The sequence below is a fragment of the Somniosus microcephalus genome, chromosome 2 (assembly GCF_052327205.1).
Source record: "Somniosus microcephalus isolate GS21.2 chromosome 2, FLI_Smic_1.0, whole genome shotgun sequence".
NCBI lineage: Eukaryota > Metazoa > Chordata > Chondrichthyes > Squaliformes > Somniosidae > Somniosus > Somniosus microcephalus.
In genome coordinates this window covers 136,588,748-136,611,625 of record NC_140988.1, presented here as the reverse complement: position 1 = coordinate 136,611,625, position 22,878 = coordinate 136,588,748, and the positions used below count along the sequence as shown (strand labels likewise).

Below are 22,878 nucleotides of genomic sequence, written 5' to 3'. Positions count from 1 at the left end.
GATATAAAGTATAGTAGGAGCAATATCAGTATAAGGTTGTGGGTCTAAAACATACAATCTGATAATTATCACTATCAATCACCATAGAATTATATCACCTTCTGATTGGTCTCATAACATGCTAAAACGTTTTAAATGTAGTATAAATACTACTTAATGTTCAGAAACAGTATTGAAGACACTCAAGTTGAATTTCACATGCTATTTGCATACTTTCATGACCCAAATACAAAGACTAAGGCCACGATTTTACGAGTGGAGGAGGATTGGAGGCGGCTTTGATGTTCAGCGGGTTCCGGTCCCGCTGCCGGTTTCAGCCGCCCTGGAATTATGATTTTTACTTAAGTGGGTTGATTAAGCCCATTGTGCGCGCTACCCGGCCCAATCAGTGGGTTCGGGCCTGCTGCTCGTCTCTGCTGACGTCTGTCAGCCAGCTGCATTTAAGGGACCCATGCAGCCTTGTTTTTGAGCCATCCTTTCCTGCTGCTTCTCGGTGTGGCACTTGTGAAAATGACTGCTTCAAAACCCAAGGCATCTCCAAGATTTGATGATGATTCCCTCCATGCTCTTGTGGAGGGAGTGAGAGGACACCAGGAGGTACTCTTCCCCTCAAACGGATGGAGGAAGCCTCCTCAGCAAACCAAGTCGGCCTGGCTGCAAATTGCTGAGGAGGTTAGAGCCAGGTCTTTGTGTGGTCGCGCCTGGGTTCAGTGCAGGAAAAGGTTCAATGACCTGCTACGCACAGCAATAGTGAGTAAAACATCACACTTACCTTCAATCTGCTACCCATCTCCTCTCATCACCAGCACTCTGTATTGTCAACCTGTTCCTGCACGTCCCACTTTACCCTAACATCCCTTGCACCCTTAACCATCCCTCTCTTTCTATGTATAGAATCACTTCACTATTCTACTATGCACCCCTCACACTCGCTATCACTGTTATGCAATGACAACAACTAACAATGCACAGGGAGGGCCCTTGGCATTGGCACCTCACTCCATCTTTGTCTCCCTCTAAGCATCTATGCTATGGATTCTCTACACTCACTCCAACATTCTCACTCAAACTCCACTTGCGCCCCTCATTGCAGGAAAAGAGAGCCCACGATAAGAAGGAGAGGGCCAGGACAGGAGGAGGGCCACCTTCCATTGCCCACTTGAACACCGCTGAGGAAGCTGCTCTCGACATCATCGGAGGTGCTAAGGATCTGGAAGTGGGGGACGGATAGACAGGCGCAGTAGAGCCTGTTGGTGACAGAATAGATTTGCAGCCCTCTCAGTTAGATTGCATGAGTGACTGATATGGCATCTGATGTTCATACAGATTGAGTTCTGATCATCTGCACAATTTGATGTGCCTGCTGCGTTAATATCACATGCCTAACTCATGCCTTTACTCCCCCACAGTACCATCGAGAGCCCCCCACCCCACTGTCCAGGAGGAAGAGCCGGAAGACTCCTCAGAGGAAGCTGCAACCTCTGAGGGTGCAGCATCAGTAGAATTGAGTGCACCCAGCACCAGCATAGAGACGCGCACCTCAGTGGGTCATTCGTGAGATAGATTAGTGTTGTCACCTGGTGTATCACAACTCACAATTGAGCATCAGCAGATGGTGGAGACAGGGACAGCAATGGAGAGTCCTCACCAGAGGCCGCAGGGCGCTCCTAGCTCTGCTCAGCTGCATGTGGACACTGTGCCTCTGGGGCCATCCAGAAAGAGAGCGGTGCTGGAACTCCAGGAACAAGTGCAGGAGTCTCTGACAGGTTTTGCATCCAGGGTAACTGCGAGTGTGCAGAGAATGGAGGAGTCCATCTCAAACATAAGCAATGGCATGTTGGAGGCAATAGCACATGAACGTTCCGCCATGGAGAGGGTGGCAACCACCATGGAGGACATAAGTCACCAGACTAATGAAAACATGGTCACTCTTCAAAATAGATTGTCTGCTATGGAGGAGAGATGGGCATCTAATGAGGAGAGACACCAGAGCTTCATGGACATCTTTGTTTTGAGGACTGTCAGTACAGAGACGGGTCCTCATGGCCTCCCTGATGTGCAGCAAGGTGCTGTCCAGCCACTTGCTAGCACTGAAGTGTGGCTGACCCATGAGAGGGATGTTGGTGGCAGGCAACAAGGAAGTGTGGGCTCCTCTCCAAGCACTCACACTCCCATGCCACTGGGGAGCCGTCGGTCAGAGCCCCACCAGATTCCTCACCCAACTGAGATGGCCGTCTCAGCCCCTACATAGCTGCAGGAGGAGCAGACTGTTGCCGAGCCCTCCCAGGCTCGTAAACCCAGAGGACGTTTGCCAAAGGTGTCGAAGCAGGAGCAGCATGAAATTGAGCAAGGTGCCTCCACATCTGCTGAAGCCACAGGGGAAGCACCAAGTAGAAGCATGCGTAAGAGAAAGTTAACACAGAAATAGTCACAAGGGGAGTCACTTGGGTGTTTTGATGTAATACCTTTTTAAGATTATGATCGGCATTTCAATTGTAATAAAGAAATGCGATGGCAAACATTCAAAGAGTTGGCCTATATGTGCCCAGAAATGGAAGTGTCACAGTGAGGTGTCAGGGTGTCTTTCATCTGTAATGATGGTGGTGAGAGTGATAGGAACCCACAGTTTATTGTACAGATTTTGTATGGTGTGTTAAAAAGGTGGCAGCCACATGTCTTTGCTTCATTAACTTAAGCGAATCTGGCATGGATTCATGCATCCCTTGCATCACAGCCAGCAATGTGCTCGCGTGCTGGTGGAACTGCCACATCCGCCTCCGCCTCCGCAAGGTCTTCCTCCTCCTCTGAGGAGGAGGAGGAGGAGGCTGTGCGCTAAGCCACTTGTTCCTCAGGCAGCGGGTAAGCCACACTGCTGTGCGATGTTGTGCAGTGCACAGCAGACCACAATGATTCTGGAGACCATGGCTGGCGCATACTGTAGGGCTCCACCTGATCTGTCATGGCATCTGAATCGCATTTTGAGCAAACCGATGGTTTACTCGATGATGGCTCTGGTGCAAATGTGGCTGGCATTGTAGCGTTCCTCAGCTTCGTTTGATGGCCTCCTCATTGGTGTCATTAGCCACTTCTTCAGGGGATAGCCCTTGTCTTCAAGTAGCCATCTGGAAAGTTGGGTTGGCGGATTGAACAGCTGAGGCACAGTAGATTGCCGCAGGATGAACGAGTCATGGCAACTGCCAGGGAACTTGGTGCAAACATGCATAATGTTCTTCCTGTGGCTACACATCAGCTTGACGTTAAGGGAGTGGAAGCCCTTGCGGTTCACAAATACAGCTGGGTTGTGATGGGGCGCCCTAATGGCCACATGTGTGCAGTCTATGACACCTTGCACCCTTAGCAAGCCTACCATATTTGCAAAGCCAATCGCATGCGTGGTTACACTTGCTTCATCTATGGAGAAGTGGATGTAATTGTGCACCTTGGCAAAGAGGGCATCGGTAACCTGCGTGATGCAAGTGTGTGCGGCCGACTGGGAGATGCCGCTGATGCCTGCTGATGATCCCTGGAAGGACCCTGAAGCAAAAAAATTGAGGCCGGTGGTGACTTTGACAGCCACTGGTAAGGAGTGTCCACCCGCTCCTCTGGGCTTCAGGTGTTGGTGCAGCATTGTGAAGATGCCACCGACTACCTCTCTCGAAAGTCTCAGCCTCCTTTGGCACTGCTGCTCAGCCATGTTGAGGAAGCTCATCGTCAGCCTGTAAACCCTGTGATGGGGGCATCTCCTGCGGCGAGTTACAGCCCTGCGCTGACACCCTCTGCCCTGTGCAGCATCAGGTGGGTGAGGAGGAGGTTGGTGCTCCTGTTGTTGCTACTGCTGGTGTGCCTGGTCCTGCTGCTGCCGCGGCTGCTCCTCCTCTGATTCTGAGGACCAGGATGAGAGGGTATAAATGGTTCCCATGCTGCTGGTATATATGTCAGTTGAGGAATAGAAGTTATAAGTGCTCAGTTATTGTGGGGAGAGGGTTTTCCAAGGAGGTCACAGTGCATATGGATCTCAGCTTAACCACTTCCAAGCTCAGTAGACCTGCAAAAAGTGTTGCAACACCTAAAGAAACAAAGTTCTGTCATCTGAAAGTCAGCCATGTTACAGGTCCACTTTTATGCTGGAGCTACAACTGTCAAGATTTCAGGAACTTACTGAACCCGGCGCAATCAGCTGGCGTGTTTTGCGAATGATGTGGAACACGCTGAAAATGTACTAAAATCAGAAGAGCCTGCTAAAATCGGATTATGTAGGCAGTGTAGGGGGTGGTGTTTGGGGTCAGCTTCACCTCTGACTTATGAACGGTTCGAATCGCTCCCACTCCCTTGGTTCTAGACCTTGGACTTATTTGGGGGTTGTGATAAAAGTGCAGCAGACAAACTGATTTTGGTGCAAGAACTTTGATTTTTATTTGAGAAAGAAAATACAACACAATAACAACACTCTAATAAAATGGGGAAACACTTCGACATACACAAGGGAAAAATTACAGTAGACAAATCTTTCACCCCTCCTAATCCCACCTTACTAGCTAAGTTAGGCTCTGAAGGACCAGGGATAATGCTCACCAAAACGACTTCTTGACAGTTGAGCTGGTTCGTGGTTTCGGGGTTCACTAGATGTGTCGGTTGGGGCTTGCTGTACCCCAGATGCGGTAGAGGACTTCACCTGCATAGCTGGTCAGTCTTCGCAAGTCCACTGATGCGTTAGGGTGCGTATTGGATCTATCAGGTGAGTACCCAATTTTCTTTGGCTAGAAATAGGGCCTAGAGTCTTTTGGATAAAATCTTACCCGGGGTAAGTCAGGATAGATTGTAGAGTGGAAAAACTTGCGGAATCTTCGGTTTCTTCCAAGTTGGTCTTTCGTTGGTTGCGGTGGCCCAGTATTACCCGGTTGGCTGTGGGTGATATTCGGTTGGTTGTTTCGTGGGGACCTTGGTGCCGTGAGGTGTCTGTTGGTGTGTTACTTCTTTGAGGGAGAACTGCTTCGAGATGTTTGCTCCTCGACCTCGATGTTGCTCGGCGATGGATCTCCTTGAACTTGGAACTGTTGCTGTTTCCTTTGTGATGTTCCTGTACTGAACTGCGCTCCGCCTTGCTGAACTTGAACTTACTGTTTAACTGTTGAACAGGCCCCCAATTATACAAAACGAGGCCTACTAATCTGCGCGCCAAATCTGTTCAAGTCTTTTGTTAGATTTTGGCGGGCTCGTTAATATTAAGTTGTGTAAATTGTTTAAGCGGTTTCGAGATGGCTTCCTGAGTTGTTGAAGTAGTTAAAAATGTTAGAAGTAGTTTTGGGATGGTTTTACTGAGCTGTTGAGCTCTTATCTAATTGTAGTGAATTGTCCTCAAGCTTTGAGTTTCCTGTGGGGCCTGAGATTCTTTGTAGGTTGGCTAAATAATTTGGTTTATGCATGATTTTGATGGGTTCTGTGAGGCTGTTCTTTCGTGGGTCTTATTGTCAGCATGTAAATCTCTTGATAGGGGCTGAGTGACGTTTACAATTCCCCCAGACAGTTTGATTACCTCGAATACTCAAACTGGCTATTGCATAGGCAGATCCCAAATTATTTGTTGCAGCCTTTTTCTGAAAACATGTCTGAACAAGTCCTTTTTAAAATGCCAAGTCTGATTTCTGATCTTGAATCTCCTTTTTAGGCCCAACATGTCCTTTTATCACTCCTGAAGTTTTTAGCAGAGGTCCAAAATCACTTTAATATGGTTTTTCTTTCGTAATGGGGGATCTGTAAATTTTGAGAATCCTACAGTCCCCCCTGTGATACTCCACTCGTTAGATTATCATACTGGGTGAGCAAAATTTCTGATCCCTGAGAGTCAACCTTCCCCTGTATTTTACTTATCTAAAACCCATAAACACATATTCCCCTTTAGGTGTAGTTTTCAGATATATAAAATTCAGTTACATTCACATCCAAGCACGGAGGGGTCCAACACCCCTGCACTACTTGGAAAAACAAAAAATAATACATGGTACACAGAGAGAGAAAAAGAAAAAGAAAACACACGGTCACAATCTTTATTTTTTAGTAATGATTAAGACTCGTATCATACTTGGTCATAGACTTTATTTTTATGCTTGTCCCATGCTCTCTCATGTTGGGATCAGAGCATCCTGTCCCTCCCCCTGCACTTTGTACGTAGTAAGTAGAAAACTATACCGAGCTGGCAGACTACTAAAATGTAGGAAGCCAGTCTGATCCAAGAAGGGACCTCTATATTTTCAAAAATATCCCACCAGGGTGGAACTACGATATCCAAGATCTTGGCCCCTATCTCGACTGTCTTCTGTTCTAATGTGTAGAAATGTTTTTGTAATATAACAACTGCTTTTAGTAGGGCGGTAAGATGTTTGTGTAGAGGGCGAATTTCATAGCTGAAATGTGTGACATAGTTTTGCAGGTTGGTGATGTTTTCAGTTATAGTGAGGTGAACAGTGGAGGGTTCAGGAATGGGGACAATCCGTTCCTGGGCCACTTGAACTTCTGCCTCGGGTTTAAAGCAGAAACTGCTGTCACTCACCGGAAACCAGATGTGCTGTCCATGCCGGTAGTGGGCCGCACTTGTGGTGACACAATATGCCCCACCTCCTATGAATGCTACCTGTGGGGGAACATGGTCTTGTGCCATTACCTCCATGGTACAGTTCATAGGTTGTGCGCCAGCAGCTTTAAACCCGCACTGTGGTCTAGAATAGGTATTCAAGTGCTGGGGACACAGTGTTATGTGTGCACCCTGGCTCCGGCACTCGGAGAGGTCTGTACCTGTCATAGCGTGCTCCCACTTTATGACATAAGGTGGGACTGCTGCGAAACAGACGTGTGCACCCCCTTGAATGATTCCAATGTTCTCTACCCTGTATACTGGTGTGGGTCGGGCTGTCCCACCCATGACCGGCATCCTCACTACTATCCCCATGATAGTGTGATTGGAACGTCCACAATCCACTGGGGCAGGGTAGGCTTCAGAGGCGAGCCGGAGTTGACACGGGCTCAACGAGTTACTAAATGGGTGGAGGGCTGTGAGGTGCTTGTTGCTAATCCAGGAGGGGACTAAACCCTGTTTTTAATCTTCCAGGTTGCTGCGGCCCTCGCCCAGCAACCATGCCCCGTAAAGCACACACACGTCATTATGTGCAGCCTGATCCAAAGCATTCCTGTCCTCCCGTATGAGTGCATTTACTGTTTTAGCGTGTCTCTCTAGCTCAGCAATTATCTCTTTTAAATGGACCGTCATAGCTTGGTCCTCGTGTAGCTCTGAGCCTACCACTGTGTTCTCCTCTGTTAGGATCTTTCGTAATTGGGTTTTTAAGCCATTTATCTGTGTTTGCAGCTCTATATTGTCCAGGCTATTTATTACAGAGGATCCTGTATTATAAGTGGTGAAAATATCGTTCCAGGTTCCCCTTCTTTGTCTCCCCGCGCCCACAGTATACTCAGCATGTAAAGTGTACAGCTTTGCTTTGTCTACGTTGGCAAAGTCAAATTCATAAAATTTCCAAAACATTTCCTTTAGTAGGGCCTGGTATAACTGTTCTGTCTCCTTAGGGCACCATTCAGGAAAGTGTACTTCGGTAAGGTTTAGGATCACTGAAGCTACTGCATTGTAGGGGGTGGCGTGTGTCCAATCAGTTATGCCCCTGACTGCCTGTGAGCGGTTCGAATCGCTCCCACACCCCTGGGTTCTCGACACCGGACTTAGGTACAGGTGACGATACAGAAAACGAGTAGACAATTGGTTTGGTGCAAGAAACCGTAAACTTTATTAAAACAGGAATAAAAATTACAAATACTGAAAAATCACTATGTATTTACAGGCTTATCAAAAGAATATACTTAAATGGGAATGGGGAACACACGGCACATCGAGGGAACAACACACATTAATAAAATCCCTTAACCCTTATCCCACCTATAATACCTAACTAGATTAAGCTAAGAGGGGCCAGGAATTCATGCTCACCAATGGGGTTCCTTTGACAGTTCGAAAACCTGTCGTTTAAGCCGGTTGCGGTTTTTGGATTTCGCTCTTTGTGCTCTCTGGGGCCTGCCATCGTCACGTGGTCTCAGGGCGCTGCAAGGGCCTATAAAGTACCCCGAAATTAAAGTCTTTGCTTGGGTACTTTACCTCGCAAGGATGATGGTTCTTCTTCTTCAGGTGGCAGTAGTTGAATTTTGCATGAAGATGGTCGCAAGTACGCTGGATTGAAGGCCTGATTATTCGAAGTGCTCTTCAATCTTCTTCCAATTCGTCTCGTCTCATCTCGTCTCGTCTCATCTCGTCTCGTCTCGTCTGGCCTGGTCTGCCTGTGTTCGCCTGGTGCTGTACCGGGTGTCCCTGATGGATTTGGGGAAGACACGGGCAGTGGCCAGGTAGCAAGCGCAGGAGGAAGAGAGCATGGCTAACAACGGGCCTATAATTATACTCTCGTCGAAAGCCCTTATCTGCGCGCCAAATCAGGTCAGTCCATTGTCCAATTTAGGCGGGCTCGTTTAATATAATTATACCAATCTAAGTTAACCAGCTTTAGATGACCGTTTATCGCACCTGATGGCCCCGATGTTCGGGTTGTATTGTCAGTAATGCATATTAATCGGCCTATCCAGCCTTGGTGGCTCCCTTGAGCTGTTTCCGATTATTTATGCTGACAAACTAATGGCCTTATGCTTAGGCCTGACGCAATGCATATTCAATGTTTGCTTAGCTGTCTGGCTTTTCAAACACAAAGTCCTTCTCACAGAAATGCATTTTAAGTTTTGATTTCCCAAAGCTGCCTGCTTGTGCTGCAGAGTCTATGCTTTTAAAATCTTACAGGCTTTTGGTCACGAGGTGCAGACACCATCTTTTTGGGTACCCTTTTTAAATTGTCCATACAGGGTCCCTTTTATTAATAACTTTGGGGGAATGTGGGAATTTTGAGAACCTTACACTCCCCCCTGTGATACTAAAACTTGCTTGAAGTATCATCCTTACAAGGTAAGCAAAATTTCTGACCCTCCATAGTCAATCTTCCCCTGTATTTACCTATCTAACATACCCATGACACATGCACTTCCCATTCCGCGAAAATGTAGTGTACATAAGTATACATAGAATAATTACAGTCTTTTACACACATCCAAGCATGGAGGGGGTCCAACACCCCTGCACCACTTGGTACTCATACATCTTTATTGACAACGCATCGCAAAATCTTTATTAAAAACAACAAACACAAAAACACAACAATCTTTAATCAGAAATACAAAAAACTCAAACAGGTGTATCTCCCTCCACCTTCACATAATGTTCCTTCCAGATTCTCTGGTTTCGGAATTCTAGCACCTGACCTTTTCCCTTGCACTGAGTGCAGACTAGATACAATACTATCCCTAACTGGCAAACCACGAGAATGTGGGAAGCCAGTCTGATCCACGAAGGGACCTCGATGTTATTGAAAATGTCCCACCAGGGTGGAATCACAATATCCAATATCTTAGCCCCTATCTCTACTGTTTTCTGCTCTAGAGTGCAAAAATGTTTCTGTGAAACTATAACGGCTTTGAGTATTTTGGTAAGGTGTTCAGGGAGAGGGGTAATTTTGTAGCCAAAATGCGCTACATACTTCTGAAAGTTGGTAAAATTCTCCTTTACAGTGAGGTGAACAGTGGAGGGTTCAGGAATGGGGACAATTCGCTACTGCGCCACTTGAACTTCTGCCTCGGGTTTAAAACAGAAACTGCTGTCACTCACCGGACACCAGCTATGCTGTCCATGCTGGTAGTGGGGCACTCCTGTGGTGACACAATGGCCTAGAAATTCAGTATAGCCACGTTTGGGGAGCGACAGCCGGGCGTACGCTAAATTTAGCGCCCGGCGCAACTTAGTGCCACGTTCGCCGATATTCAGTTGCATCGCCCCAAGAGGTTGCTGCTGCGCTAAAGCAGGCGATGCATGACTATCATAAGGTGCTAAGCCGGCGAGCCGGGGCGCAACCACCGAGGGCGGGCGCAGCGCAGGTGCGGCGAGTTGCTGATTGAAGGCAGACATGCTGGCGCCGGTCAGCTCTTAAAGGGGGAGGGTGGATTTGTTTGGCTGCCACGCCCTGCACACCGCAGCCCTGAATCAAGGCCTAAACATAGCTGCTTCAACAGTTCAATGCCGACAACTATGAAGAAGGCTAGGGAGCGCGCGCAGTGCTCTGAAGGTATTGGTTGGCGCAGTGGAGCGCAGGCGACCTGTCCTCTTCCCTGATAGTGGCAGTAGGCCGCTGCCCAGTGAGTATCGAAAAGCCTGGAGGGAGGTGGCAAACAGGGTTACCTCCAACAGCATTGTTGGCAGGACTCCTGTGCAATGCAGAAAAAAGTTCAACGACCTCACTCGGGTTGTCAGGGTGAGAACCCTTTCCAGTATCCTCCTCATCCCTGCATGTGTACCTCACTTTATGGCCAAAGGGACCTGAAAGCTCCAATGCCCAGCCCTGATCCAGCAGCTATGGGACTCTCATGAAAATCACTTGCACATTTAGCACTTTAGACACTGTCAGGGCTATTCCACCATAGGAGGCAGTTCAGGCAAGATGAGGGCTTCACACTGTCAGGGCTATTCCACCATGGGAGGCAGAGCAGGCAAGATCAGGACTTGACACTGTACTTAGAGGGCTTCACACTGTCAGGGCTATTCCACCATGGGAGGCAGTGCAGGCAAGATGAGGGCTTCACATTGTCAGGGCTATTCCACCATGGGAGGCAGAGCAGGCAAGAACAGGGCTTGACACTGTACTTAGAGGGCTTCACACTGTCAGGGCTATTCCACCATGGGAGGCAGTGCAGGCAAGATGAGGGCTTCACACTGTCAGGGCTATTCCACCATGGGAGGCAGTGCAGGCAAGATGAGGGCTTCACACTGTCAGGGCTATTCCACCATGGGAGGCAGTGCAGGCAAGATCAGGGCTTCACACTGTCAGGTCTATTCCACCATGGGAGGCAGAGCAGGCAAGATCAGGGCTTGACACTGTACTTAGAGGGCTGCACACTGTCAGGGCTATTCCACCATGGGAGGCAGTGCAGGCAAGATGAGGGCTTCACACTGTCAGGGCTATTCCACCATGGGAGGCAGTGCAGGCAAGATGAGGGCTTCACACTGTCAGGGCTATTCCACCATGGGAGGCAGTGCAGGCAAGATCAGGGCTTCACACTGTCAGGGCTATTCCACCATGGGAGGCAGTGCAGGCAAGATGAGGGCTTCACACTATCAGGGTTATTCCACCATGGGAGGCAGTGCAGGCAAGATGAGGGCTTGACACTGTACTTAGAGGCCGTCCTTTCTCTTGCAGGGCAAGCTGGCCCACAACCGCAGGCAGCAGCGACAGACCGGGGGAGGCCGTCCTGACCTCAAACAGCTCAGCGACCTGGAGCAGCGTGTGGAGCGCATTATGGCAGGCCGACTGATTGGCCCCATCGCCAGTGGAGAAGCCGACCCTGTTCTGGGCACCAATGGTAAGGTCATCACCTTTTTGACCTCTCTCTTTCCGCTTGCGCCTCACACCAGCATCCTTTGCCACTATCGAACCAATGCAGTGCATAGCAGCACTCATGCCTCCCTTGCTGCTGCGCTGTCCTCACTCTAAAGCAACTCCTGTGCCTCCCTGCTTTCAGATGATGAATCGCCAGGTGAGGAGGCGGGCCCTCAAGCTGGCAATGTGTCTGAATCTGAAATTGAGGAGGAGGAACAGGAAGCCAGCCCATCAGTGCCACCCTCAGCCGAGGCAGCCCATGGCCATGATGGGGACACGTCTTCTCTGGAGGGGAGCAGGGGGGAAGGGTCTGAGGAGAGTGAAGCTCCGGGGCCCAGCGGGCTGCAGCAACGCGGGAGGGGTGGGGAAGCTCGGCAGCCTTCCCACCGGAGGGAGAGTCTGGCCTCGAGTCCTGCTACGGTGAGCGCAGAGGAGGTGCGGCTCCTTGCTAAAATGGGCACCCAGGCTGAGCGCAGGCACACTGAGCTCATGGCTGCAGTGGCAAGGATGCCTGACTCCATAGAGTCACTGGCAAGGATTTTACAGGAATTCGGGGCAGCACAGGCCAGGAGTCTGCAAGAATTCAGTGCAGCACAGGCCAGGAGTCAGCAGGACTTCGCAGCAGCACAGGCTAGGAGTCAGCAGGACTTCGCTGCATCACAGGCGGCTTCCAGCCAAGTGCTCAGTCATGCTGTGCCTTCACTGGCTGGTGTGATGCAGACACAGACCAGGGCCACACGGGCACTAACTGCTGCCACCCTCGCTGGATCGGCCAGGCATCGACGGGGCCCTCGCCGCGCCGCAGCAGCCCAGCAGTCTGTGCTTCAGCAGATTGCTGTGCATGCTGCAGTGCTGGCCCGTGCGAGTGCCAGTGTATCAGCTGACCAAGGAGTGCCTGTGCTCTGTCAGGTTGGCAGCATTCCTGCAGCCAACACTGTCACTCCTCCACTGCAGCTGCCAACACCCGTAGGACAGACTGCTGCCGCCCAAGCAGAGTTGTAGCAGTCAGCAGCCAGCCCCTCCAGACCCAGAGCTGGTCCAGGCCGACCCCCAAGGGCATCTGCCGTCTCACCATCTGACCCTCAGCAGCCTTCCCCCAGCCTTGCTGCAGCCACTGGGGTCCCATTGAGGAGGAGCTGCAGGGCGGGAAGAGGCCACTTGCGGAAGCGAGGCGGATCACCCTTGCAAGGAAAAAACTAGAAGGTGTGGCCCAATGTTTTTTTTATATATGAGGCCGAGAAGGTTTTTTGATATATGAAGGCCGAGACTGTTGTGTTTGTTTTTTATAAAGGCCGAGGATCATGGTCATTTCTGTTTACTGTTTTTTTCATTTTCTGAAGGTTGGGAGAGCCAGTTATGTCTCTGACTGTTTTTTGGGGGGTTTCTCTGAATTCGTTTGTCATGCGGGAAGGGCACAGAGTTTGCACAGTAAAAAAGTCTCTTTAATCGCATTGTCCATGTTTGCTTTTGGAAGTATTTGTTGCCTTGACCGGCTGAGGGCTTGCGGAGCGGCTCCATTCATCTTCTTTCATTGGCACAAGCCATTCCCTGAGAGGGGGCCTAGAACCGAGTTGCAATAAGCCGCCGACGGACGGCCTTGTGCCTCCCTCCCATGTTGGTGCTCCTCCTCCTCCTCCTCCTCCTCCTCTGGTGGTCTTCCAATGCCTGCTGGCAGTGGCTGAGTCCTGAGGATAGCCAGGTTGTGCAGCATGCAGCACACTACCACGAAATGGGAGACTCGGACGAGTACTGTAGGGCTCGCCCGGAACGATCCAGACAGCGGAACCATTGCTTGAGCACGCCGATTGTGTGCTCAATTATGTTCCTGGTTGCTTGATGGCTGTCATTGTATCGCTCTTCAGCAGGGGTGCTGAGTGCATGGAGCGGGGTCATCAGCCAGGTGCACAAAGGATAGCCTTTGTCCCCGAGAAACCATCCTCATGGGTGAGCCTGGGCTTCGGAAATGTCTGCCACAGAAGTCTGGCGCAGGATGAAGGCATCATGGCTGCTGCCTGGAAAGCGGGCATTGACAGCTAGTATGAGCTGCCCGTGGTCACACACCAACTGCACATTGAGCGAATGGTAGCCCTTCCGTTTGCGGTAATCCTCGGCATTCTGTAGAGGTGCCCGCAAAGCCATATGCATGCAGTCAATGGCGCCCTGGACCATGGGGAAGCCCGCTAATACTGCAAATCCCATTGCACGCTCTTGCTGCTTGTCCAGGGTCATGGGGAAGGAGATGAACTGACGTCTCCTTCTGAAAAGGGCATTGGTCACCTGGCGGATGCAGCAATGTACCGCGAACTGGGAGATGTTGGCAATGTCCCCAGTAGCGGTTTGGAAGGTGCTGGTGGCATAGAAGTTGAGAGCCACCATCACCTTCACTGCCACCGACAGAGACGTCCTGCTCCTCAGCTGTGGCTGCAGATCTCTGCGAAGCAGGTGTCTGATCTCAGTGACCACCTCCCTTCTGAATCGCAGCATCCGAACACACTGCTCCTCAGACATGTTCAGATATGAAAACTGCTGGCGGTATACCCTGGGTGGGTAAGGCCTCCTGTGCCGACGCCTATTGGCCCTTCTCCGTCTGGCCATGACTGGCACTCTCTCACGGCGTCTCTGAGCCCTTTGAATGCAATGCAGTAAACCAACGTTTCCACCCATGGCAGCCCCCATTATATTTTACGACTCAAGGCTATGGCACTGAAAGTTAAGTCCAAGTGCAAAGCTCTGGCCTGAAGCCAGAAGTACCTGTGCGAGCGCTGAGTCAAACCAGAAAGCTCTCTCCCTTTGTCTCTCTCCAAATATCCGCCTCTCACAAAGAAGGAGTGGAACAAAATGGCTGCCACTTATACTGCAGGAGGAGTCCCCTTTAATTAGCGCCCCCCGCGCCCCGCAGCGACTGGGAAGCATTCCCCTCTTCCAGTCGCTGGGGGCGCCAGCCGCACAGAAGGGCGGCGCCACTGAAGTTCCGGTTCGGGGCGCACCAAGGGCGTTGCACCATGAAATGACGTGAAGATCTGTGCGCGCAGCTGAGCGGGTGCTGCGGTTTTGCGCCGCCGCTAAATCTTAAGTGAAGTTCGCAAGAGGCGCAGATCGCGCCGCACCCGGGCGCTAGCCGCTTAGCGCCCCACTTCTCCTCCTCCTAAGGCGCTAGCGGCTGGCGCTAACAACTGAATTTCTAGGCCAATATGTCCCACGGCCTATATATGCTACCTGCGGGGGAACATGGCCTTGTGCCATTGCCTCCATGGTACAATATATAGGTTTCGCGCCAGCAGCTCTGAACCCGCACTGCGGTTTTGAATAGGCATTCAAGTGCTGGGGACATAAGATTATGTGTGCTCCCCGGCTCCGGCACCCTGGGAGGTCAGTACCTGTCATAGCGTGCTCCCACTTTATGACGTAAGGTGGGACCACTGTGAAACGAATGTGTGCACCCCCTTGAATGACTCCAATGTTTTCTACCCTGTATACCGGTGCGGGCCGGGCTCTCCTACCCATGACCGGCATCCTAACTACTACTCCCATGATCGTGTGGTTGGACCGTCCACAATCCACTGGGACTGGGTAGGCTTCGGAAGCTAGCCGGAGTTGGCACGGGCTTAACGCATTCTCAAACGGATGGAGGGCTGCGAGGTGTTTGTTGCTGATCCAGGAGGGGACCAAACCCTGTTTTAAATCCTCCAGATTACTGCGGCCCTCGCCCAGCAACAACGCCCCATACAGCACACACCTTGTTCTGTGCAGCCTGGTCAGAAGCATTTCTGTCCTCCCTTATGAGGGCATTTACCGTCTTTGCATGCTTTTTCAACTCTGCTATAATCTCCTTTAAATGGACCGTCATGGCCTGGTCCTCATGCAACTCCGAGCCCACTACTTTGTTCTCATCCATTAATATCTTCCTTAACTGTGTTTTTAAACCGTTTATCTGGGTCTGCAGCTCTATGTCATCCAAACTGTTGATGACAGAGGACCCAGTGTTAAACGCAGTAAAAACATCATTCCACACTCCCCTTCTTTGTCTCCCTACACTACCCAAAAACTCGCGGTGTGTGGTGTACAGTTCGGTCTTGTCGACATTGGCGAAATCGAACTCATAAAACTTCTTGAACATGTCCTTTAATAGGGCCTGGTATAGCTGCTTTGTTTCTTTGGGGCACCACTCCGGTAAATGTACCTCGGTGAGATTTAAAATCACGGAGGCTACCGCGTAGTGTACCCCCTGGTACAGCACCTAATCCCTACGGTGACGCTGACCCTTGTGGTAACGACCCATACCCTGGGGCACAAGAGGGAGGCCTCCCCAGACGTGAACCCGGTCTGGCTGGAGTACTGAGACGAATTGGACCCCAGCCACCATGGCCACCTTCCCTCGTGGAAGTAGACGGCGGTCTCCTCCACATCCCGTTCGCCGCTTCCGTCGGTTGCTATAGGTGCTCTCTCCCCCGTAGATGTGAGAGTCTTCCACGTCGCCTCTTTTTCCCAGGCTCAGTCCTATCAGGGCGAGTAGGATTACACTCCCCTTCATCCTGAAAGTCTTTCTGCAACAGATACAAAACATACAGCCAGGTCCCCAAGAGATTCTCAGGCTTGGCTGAAGCATAGTCGGGTCTCGCAACCTCGACTCAAATACACACACTCTTAGCAGATTACTACTTAATTAAAACTACCCATCACCTTACTTAATTTAAGCTAAAACACCCAAACTTAAGCTAAATACCTAAACTTAACAATTACCTAAACTATGTATATCCGCCGCCCGTCTCCGAGCGGCCAGCCTAATCCCTGTTAGAACTGCTGCCCACCGCTTCCTCCGGCGTGACCGCACTGTCCTGCACTGTTGGTCCCTCGCCGCCCGTGGCTGCTGGCTGGGGACCTCTGTCCTTGGACTTACCCCTAACTCGGGAGGCTGTCCCTTTAAACTGGGGAGCTGGTGACCAGGGTTTCCTTGGCTGGGGCATCCGTGGGGACCTTCTAGGGACTTTGGTGGGTGGGGTTTTCTTGGCCGGAGGGCCTTTAACCCGAACCGCTGTCCCCTCCGGTGCGGACTATGGGCTTACCACTGCCGCTGGCCGGGGATCTCTGCCCTCAGGCTTCACCTCTCCCGAACCTGGGCTAGGGGCAGGTAACTCTTCGCAGCCTGTTGCTGCAGGCTGAGAGTCTCCGCCCCCAGGTCCCAAACCTGGGTCCGGGGCGGGGTCTTTGACCTCAGGTCCCTCCTCCTCTACACCTGGGTTAGGGGCGGGGTCTTCACCCTCGGGTCCCTCCTCGTCTGGATCCCAGAAGAGTGGGGGAGGGTCCCAATCGGTGGGCGGGATGTCCCCTCCCCTTAAGCAAGCCACAGCGCCTGCCTGTGCAGTCTGTGAACTCGCTCCCGCTGCAGGCTGAGGATGTCTATCCTCAGGCCCTACCCCAACTGGCTGTTTTCCCCTTTCAGGTTGAAACAGTTTGCACTGGTTGATATAACCAGCAGCCTGTTTTAAAACCTCGTCTGCTGCCCCGAACGGGCCTTCTAGGAACTCCCCGTTCTCTTTCCTTACCGGGACGGCCTTACAGACGGGATCTTGGGCTTGGACCTGCTTTAGGTCTGGGGAAAGCCACCCCCTGTGTGCCTCCCTTGTCCCAGACTGTGGCTACCGGGCCTGCTCTACAGGGATCCCAGAACTCTCCTTCCCTGGCCCCCTGCTTGGTCACCTCGTTGGTCCTTTGGTTATCCTCCCATGTGGTAGGGAGGGATCCTAAAACTATGGCCAAAAGTTTGGCCATTTCCCCAGCCTGCTCGTTCCCTGTGACTCCCATTGGGTTAAATGGGACCTCGTTAAACTGGGGTGGATTGGTCGGGTCTTCCGAATGGACCACCGTGCTGGAAGCTCCAGTGTCCACTGAATATCTCCCCTGCACCGTCTCCACCCATGCCTCAACACAGGGCCTGTTCCCCTCATCATTTTCAAGGGGACACAGGTTGACAGGCTGCGCTGGTTCTAGTCATGGCTGTGGGTTGGATGGGGCTGACGGGGTCAGAGCACCGGTATTGGCTGCTACCCTCCCGTGGCCAGTCAATATGGACCTCATGACGTCCAACACTGACTCAACCTCTGCGGGAGGGATTCCCGCCTCTGCCTTTTGGGCTGGGGCCATGGAATTCATTCCCTTGTTGTCTTTCCAAGGGTTTTTGCACTCCTTCCGCCAATGACCGTCCTTCCCACACCCGTTACAATTCGTCTTTGTGTTGGGGGGGTTATTCCCTTCCTGGTGCCACTCTTTCCTACCCGGTCCGGGTTTTACCTCATGCACCTTCCCCTTGGGTGGGTGTGCATCGGTTCCCCTACCGTTTTTATAGGCTAGAGTCAACTGTCTGATCACCGTAAGTTCGCTGGTCTGGGGGTTCTTGGGGTCAAACCAGACTTCTGCCTTGGCCCGGATCTGTGGCAAGCTGTTCGCCACCAGGCAACGGAACCAATGGGCCAGGGGATCCCCGTTCAGGAACTCCCAGTTTGGCGTCCCCGGACAGGCACTCTGGTACATCGGCCATAACCGGTCCGCGAAAGCCTGCGGGGTTTCCCCTGTGAGCTGGACCATCTTCTCCACATGGGAGAAAGGACTTCCCTCATTCATCCCCATTGTAGGGGTTCGCAAAAGTCCCCTAAATCCTTGAAGATCGGAAAATATTGGTCCACATCGTGGACGAAGAATTGTGTGATTTGAATTGTCTCTGGGTAGGACAATGTTTTAAAATGTGCCCAGAACCGCAAAAGGCTGCATTGGGATGGACAGCACATGGACAACATTGGAATCGAGGAACTTCGTGGAAAAATTCGCACACTTTAAGACAGTACACTTTATTAATAAAATTGTTCCCTGGAGTTTGGTAATTGTAAAGGGGTTTAAAAAATGGCCATCAGAAAGCATGGCCAAAAGAGAAAAGAAGCAGCTCGCAGCTCGTGGATGTCTGTGTAAGTGGGAGGATCAAGCAGTGGCAGTCAGACCTGCCAATCAAAGGGAGTTTCTCTTCTCAGAAGCAATCGATGTTTGTTTATTGACTTAAGGGATTATCCACTTGAGCAGTAACCGCAGAACAATTGGTTTCTGTTTACACAGTAATCCAGCCCCATTCAAACCTCTTGCACACAATGAGACACATTGAAACTCCGGAAAAGGACTTTTGAAAGAGAACAGTTTGGATTGAATGGGTTTTTGAATCACCCATTACTGAACAATAGGGCAGTTGGATTCCCTTTTGTTTTAGCCCAGGTGAACTCCGGATGTGGGCGGGTACACTTCGGCCCCAGAGGTAGACACATCCAAACCACTCCAACCACTTTGAATCAGCCAATCGCAGCCTTTCTCTTGTGTATTCGGACTTTTGGGCGCGAATTTTGCACACAGAGCCTTTTCAGCACCAAACAGCAGGAGCTGGCAGGATATAAAGGTAGCTCCTGAGAAGCTATCTCTCTCTCTTACTTCCTTGGCCCACAGGTGAGCAGGTTTCTGACTCCTCAGCAAGGCAACCTAATAAGGAGTTAGGGGGTGGTAATTTAGAGGAAATTGCTAAGATTGTTTAATTAACATTGTAGACATTTATCCCTCGTTTTTGCTGTCTGCCTTCCCCCATTTAAGCAATTTTACTGTAATTACTGTGTTCATGTGGTATAGTTTAAAATTTGATTATAGTTTCTTTAGTTAATAAAAGTTGACTTTCTCACATCCAGATCAGTTGTCCGTTTTTAATCATTAATTATAAGTTCCTCCAGTCAGAACTGGAAGGTGGGGTAGCGATTCAAAACCGCTGTTTAAATTGGTTTACAGTGTAGCAGCAAAAGGCTGCCTGACCAGGTGAATTACCGTAAACCAGGTAAAAGGTTGGAATTGGTCAGAGTGCAGGCAAAGGCTGCTGACCAGGTAAATTACCGTAAACCACGGAAAAGATGCCCCCCTACACCATGGCCTCCAGAACTTCATCCCTGAGCGCCTCATACCCGCTCTGCCCTTTCTTACACTCGTCAGAGAGGGATTGGAGGAGCCTACACTCCAGGGAAAATAGCAGCATTTTGGCCTGCTCAGCACCATCGCAGTCGTTGACGCTGGCTGCCTGCTCTACTTCCCTGAAGTGGATCGAGGGGTCTCCTTTTTCGGAGAGCTTCGGGATATGGCTCACCATAGCCCTAAGCTGTTGGGTGCTATAGGGTAATACGAACTGGTTTTGGAGGGGTCCCTCATCGTCGCCATTGACGGGTGGGCCGAACCTCCGATGCCGGGCTGGGCACATCGGTCCCGGCTCCGACCTCTCTGGCGGGGGTTGCTCCACCTCCGCTTCCACCTCTGGCTCCACCCCCCCTTGCTGCCAGACCTCGCTAAAACCTGGCGCTATGGGTGGCGGTCGTGAGACCTCCTGTTCCTCAACCGGGTCAACCCTGGGCACTACCAGTGATGTTTTAACTGTCCTCCCCTCGTTCCCCATAAAATCCGCCTGACCTGCCTTCGGGCTTATGAGGCACACCATGCCTTTTGCCTTCCTCAGGGCCAGGCTCAGACTTTCTATCTGTTCCTTGCAGGGGTCATGATCTGCATCCTCAAACCCCTGTTCGCTCGCTAGCTTATAAGCTGCCTTTACCTCCTGTACTTTCTCCTCCTGTTCCCTAACTTGCCTTGCTAGGCGGGCGTTCTTTTCCCGCAACCTTAACTCACCGTTAGCTTCGGTGACTTGGCACTGTAGGTATTCCAACTGGGTTTTGTGTTCGCCCATTAAATACAACCTCTCCTGGTTCAAGGCCTGCAATGCTACCATTAACTTCTCCCCTGCTGGAGCCTTATCCTGGATCTCCAGGGCTGACTCCTTTAACTCGGCTGCCTGTGCTGCAACGAGCCTGTCCAAAAGCTGGACCTGCTTTTTGAAACACATCAGGCAGACTGCCTTCTCTAAGGACTTCTTGTGTTCCTTCCCTTCTGTCCACTTAGCTGCTGCATCTACCGGACGCCCTGCCCTTAACAGAGTGGTGATCCAGTTCTTAGTGATATTCAACTTGCTAAACACATAATCAGAAATCCTTTCCTCCATCATGGTTTGCTCATCCGAACCATTGTCTACTGTATCGCAACCCTGTTGCCGGAGTCCTGCCGCGGTCGCCATTTTCTATAGGGGGTGGCGTGTGCCCAGTCAGTTATGCCCCTGACTGCCTGTGAGCGATTCGAATCGCTCCCACACCCCTGGGTTCTCGACACCGGACTGAGGTGCAGGCAGCGATACAGAAAATGAGTAGACAATTGGTTTGGTGCAAGAAAACTGTGAACTTTATTAAAACAGGAATAAAAAATTACAAATACTGAAAAATCACTATGTAGTTACAGGCTTATCAAAAGGATATACTTAAATGGGAATGGGGAACACACGGCACATCGAGGGAACAACACACATTAATCAAATCCCTTTACCCTTATCCCACCTATAATACCTAACTAGATTAAGCTAAGAGGGGCCAGGAATTTATGCTCACCAATGGGGTTCCTTTGACAGTTCGAAAAACCTGTCGATTAAGCCAGTTGTGTTTTTTTGGGGGGTTCACTCTTTGTGCTCTCTGGGGCCTGCCACCGTCACGTGGTCTCAGGGTGCTGCAAGGGCGTCGTCCCGGTAAAGTACCCTGAGATTAAAGTCTTTGCCTGGGTACTTTACCTCGCAGGGATGATGGTTCTTCTTCTTCGGGTGGCAATAGTTGAATTTTGCATGAAGATAGTCGTGCGTACGCTGGATTGAAGGCCCGATTATTCGAAGCGTTCTTCAATCTTCTTCCAAATCGTCTCATCTCATCTCATCTCATCTTGCCTCGTCTCATCTCGTCTCATCTGGCCTGGTCTGCCCATGTTCGCCTGGTGCTGTACCGGGCATCCCTGATGGATTTGGGGAAGACACGGGCAGTGGTCAGGTAGCAAGGGCAGGAGGAAGAGAAACGTGGCTACCAATGGGCCTATAATTATATTCCTGTCAAAGGCCCTTATCTGCGCGCCAAATCAGGTCAGTCCATTGTCCAATTTAGGCTGGCTCGTTTAATATAATTATACCAATCTAAGTTAACTGGCTTTAGATGACCGTTTATCGCACCCGATGGCACTGGTGTTCGGGTTGTATTGTCATTAATGCATTTTAATCGGCCGGTCCAGCCTTGGTGGCTCCCTTGAGCTGTTTCTGATTATTTATGCGGACAAACTAATGGCCTTATGCTTAGGCCTAACTGGGCTTGATCTGTTTCGATCTGACGCAATGCATATTCAATGTTTGCCTGGCAGTCTGGCTTTTCAAACACAAAGTCCTTCTCACAGAAATGCATTTTAAGTTTTGATTTCCCAAAGCTGCCTGCTTGTGCTGCAGAGTCCATGCTTTTAAAATCTTACAGGCTTTTAGTCACGAGGTGCGGACGCCATCTTTTTGTGTACCCTTTTTAAATTGTCCATAAAGGGTCCCTTTTATTAATAACTTTGGGGGAATGTGGGAATTTTGAGAACCTTACAGCATAGTGTACCCCCTGGTATAGTACCTTTTCAGTCAGCACTAGCACTAACCCATTCCCTGGTCCCTTGGTGGTGGTAGGACACCTCTCTATTACTGTCCGTGATGTCGGGGTTGTGGGCAGGGGCTTTCGGGTGCGTGCTACGAGTTCGGTAACGTTGACTGGGATCGGGCAGTGTGGGACCGCGCACGCATGCAGGCTAGAATCCCACTCCATCCCCTTCCCGGCATCTTGCCACTGTCTGGAGAAGATGATGGATATGCCTGTGGGGCAGGCTCACTCTGATCCCCACATGCAGACATAGATTCCCTGTTCCGATTCCCACCACTTATCCCAACACACACTCACTCCCCCTTGGGTCCCTGTGATCGTCCGGTAGGTGTCGTTCCCCAGTCGTTCCCAGTCGGCTGTACGGTCCCCTATGTCCCTGCTCAGTTCCTGAGCCACCACCACCTATCCAGGGGAATCTGTCCTTTACATGTGAGGCACACACGTTTCCCCTCAGTGACGCTGACCCTTGTAGCCACGATCTGTACCCTGGGGCACGGGATGGAGGCCTCCCCGTAAGTGAACCCGGTCTGGCTGGAGTACTGTGTCGAGTTAGACCCCAGCCACCCTGGCCACCTTTCCTCATGGAAGTAAATAGCGAGCTCCTCCACACCCCGTTCGCCATCCCCAGTGGTAACGATTGGTGCTCTGTCTCCCGAGCACCCATAGATGTGGGAGTCCTCCATGTCACCTCGGTCACCGATGCTCACCCCTACCAGGGCGAGCAGGAGCAGAAACTTTCCCATGCCGATTCCCTTTCTGTAGGGACACACAAAACAAAATAGCCATGTCCCTAGAAGGTTCTCTGG

The 22,878-nt window shown here is 50.9% G+C and overlaps 1 protein-coding gene across 1 annotated transcript in view; it reads right to left on the bottom strand.

Annotated features, from left to right (window-relative positions):
* Window positions 1-7,763: 7,763 nt before the first annotated feature.
* The window catches only part of LOC147122969 (uncharacterized), a 55,616-nt gene continuing 40,501 nt past the window's right edge, over window positions 7,764-22,878 (bottom strand). The window contains exon 3 of the mRNA XM_085965121.1: window positions 7,764-21,404. The gene's annotated coding sequence lies outside the window, so the exon portion shown is untranslated. The remainder of the gene's footprint in view (window positions 21,405-22,878) is intronic.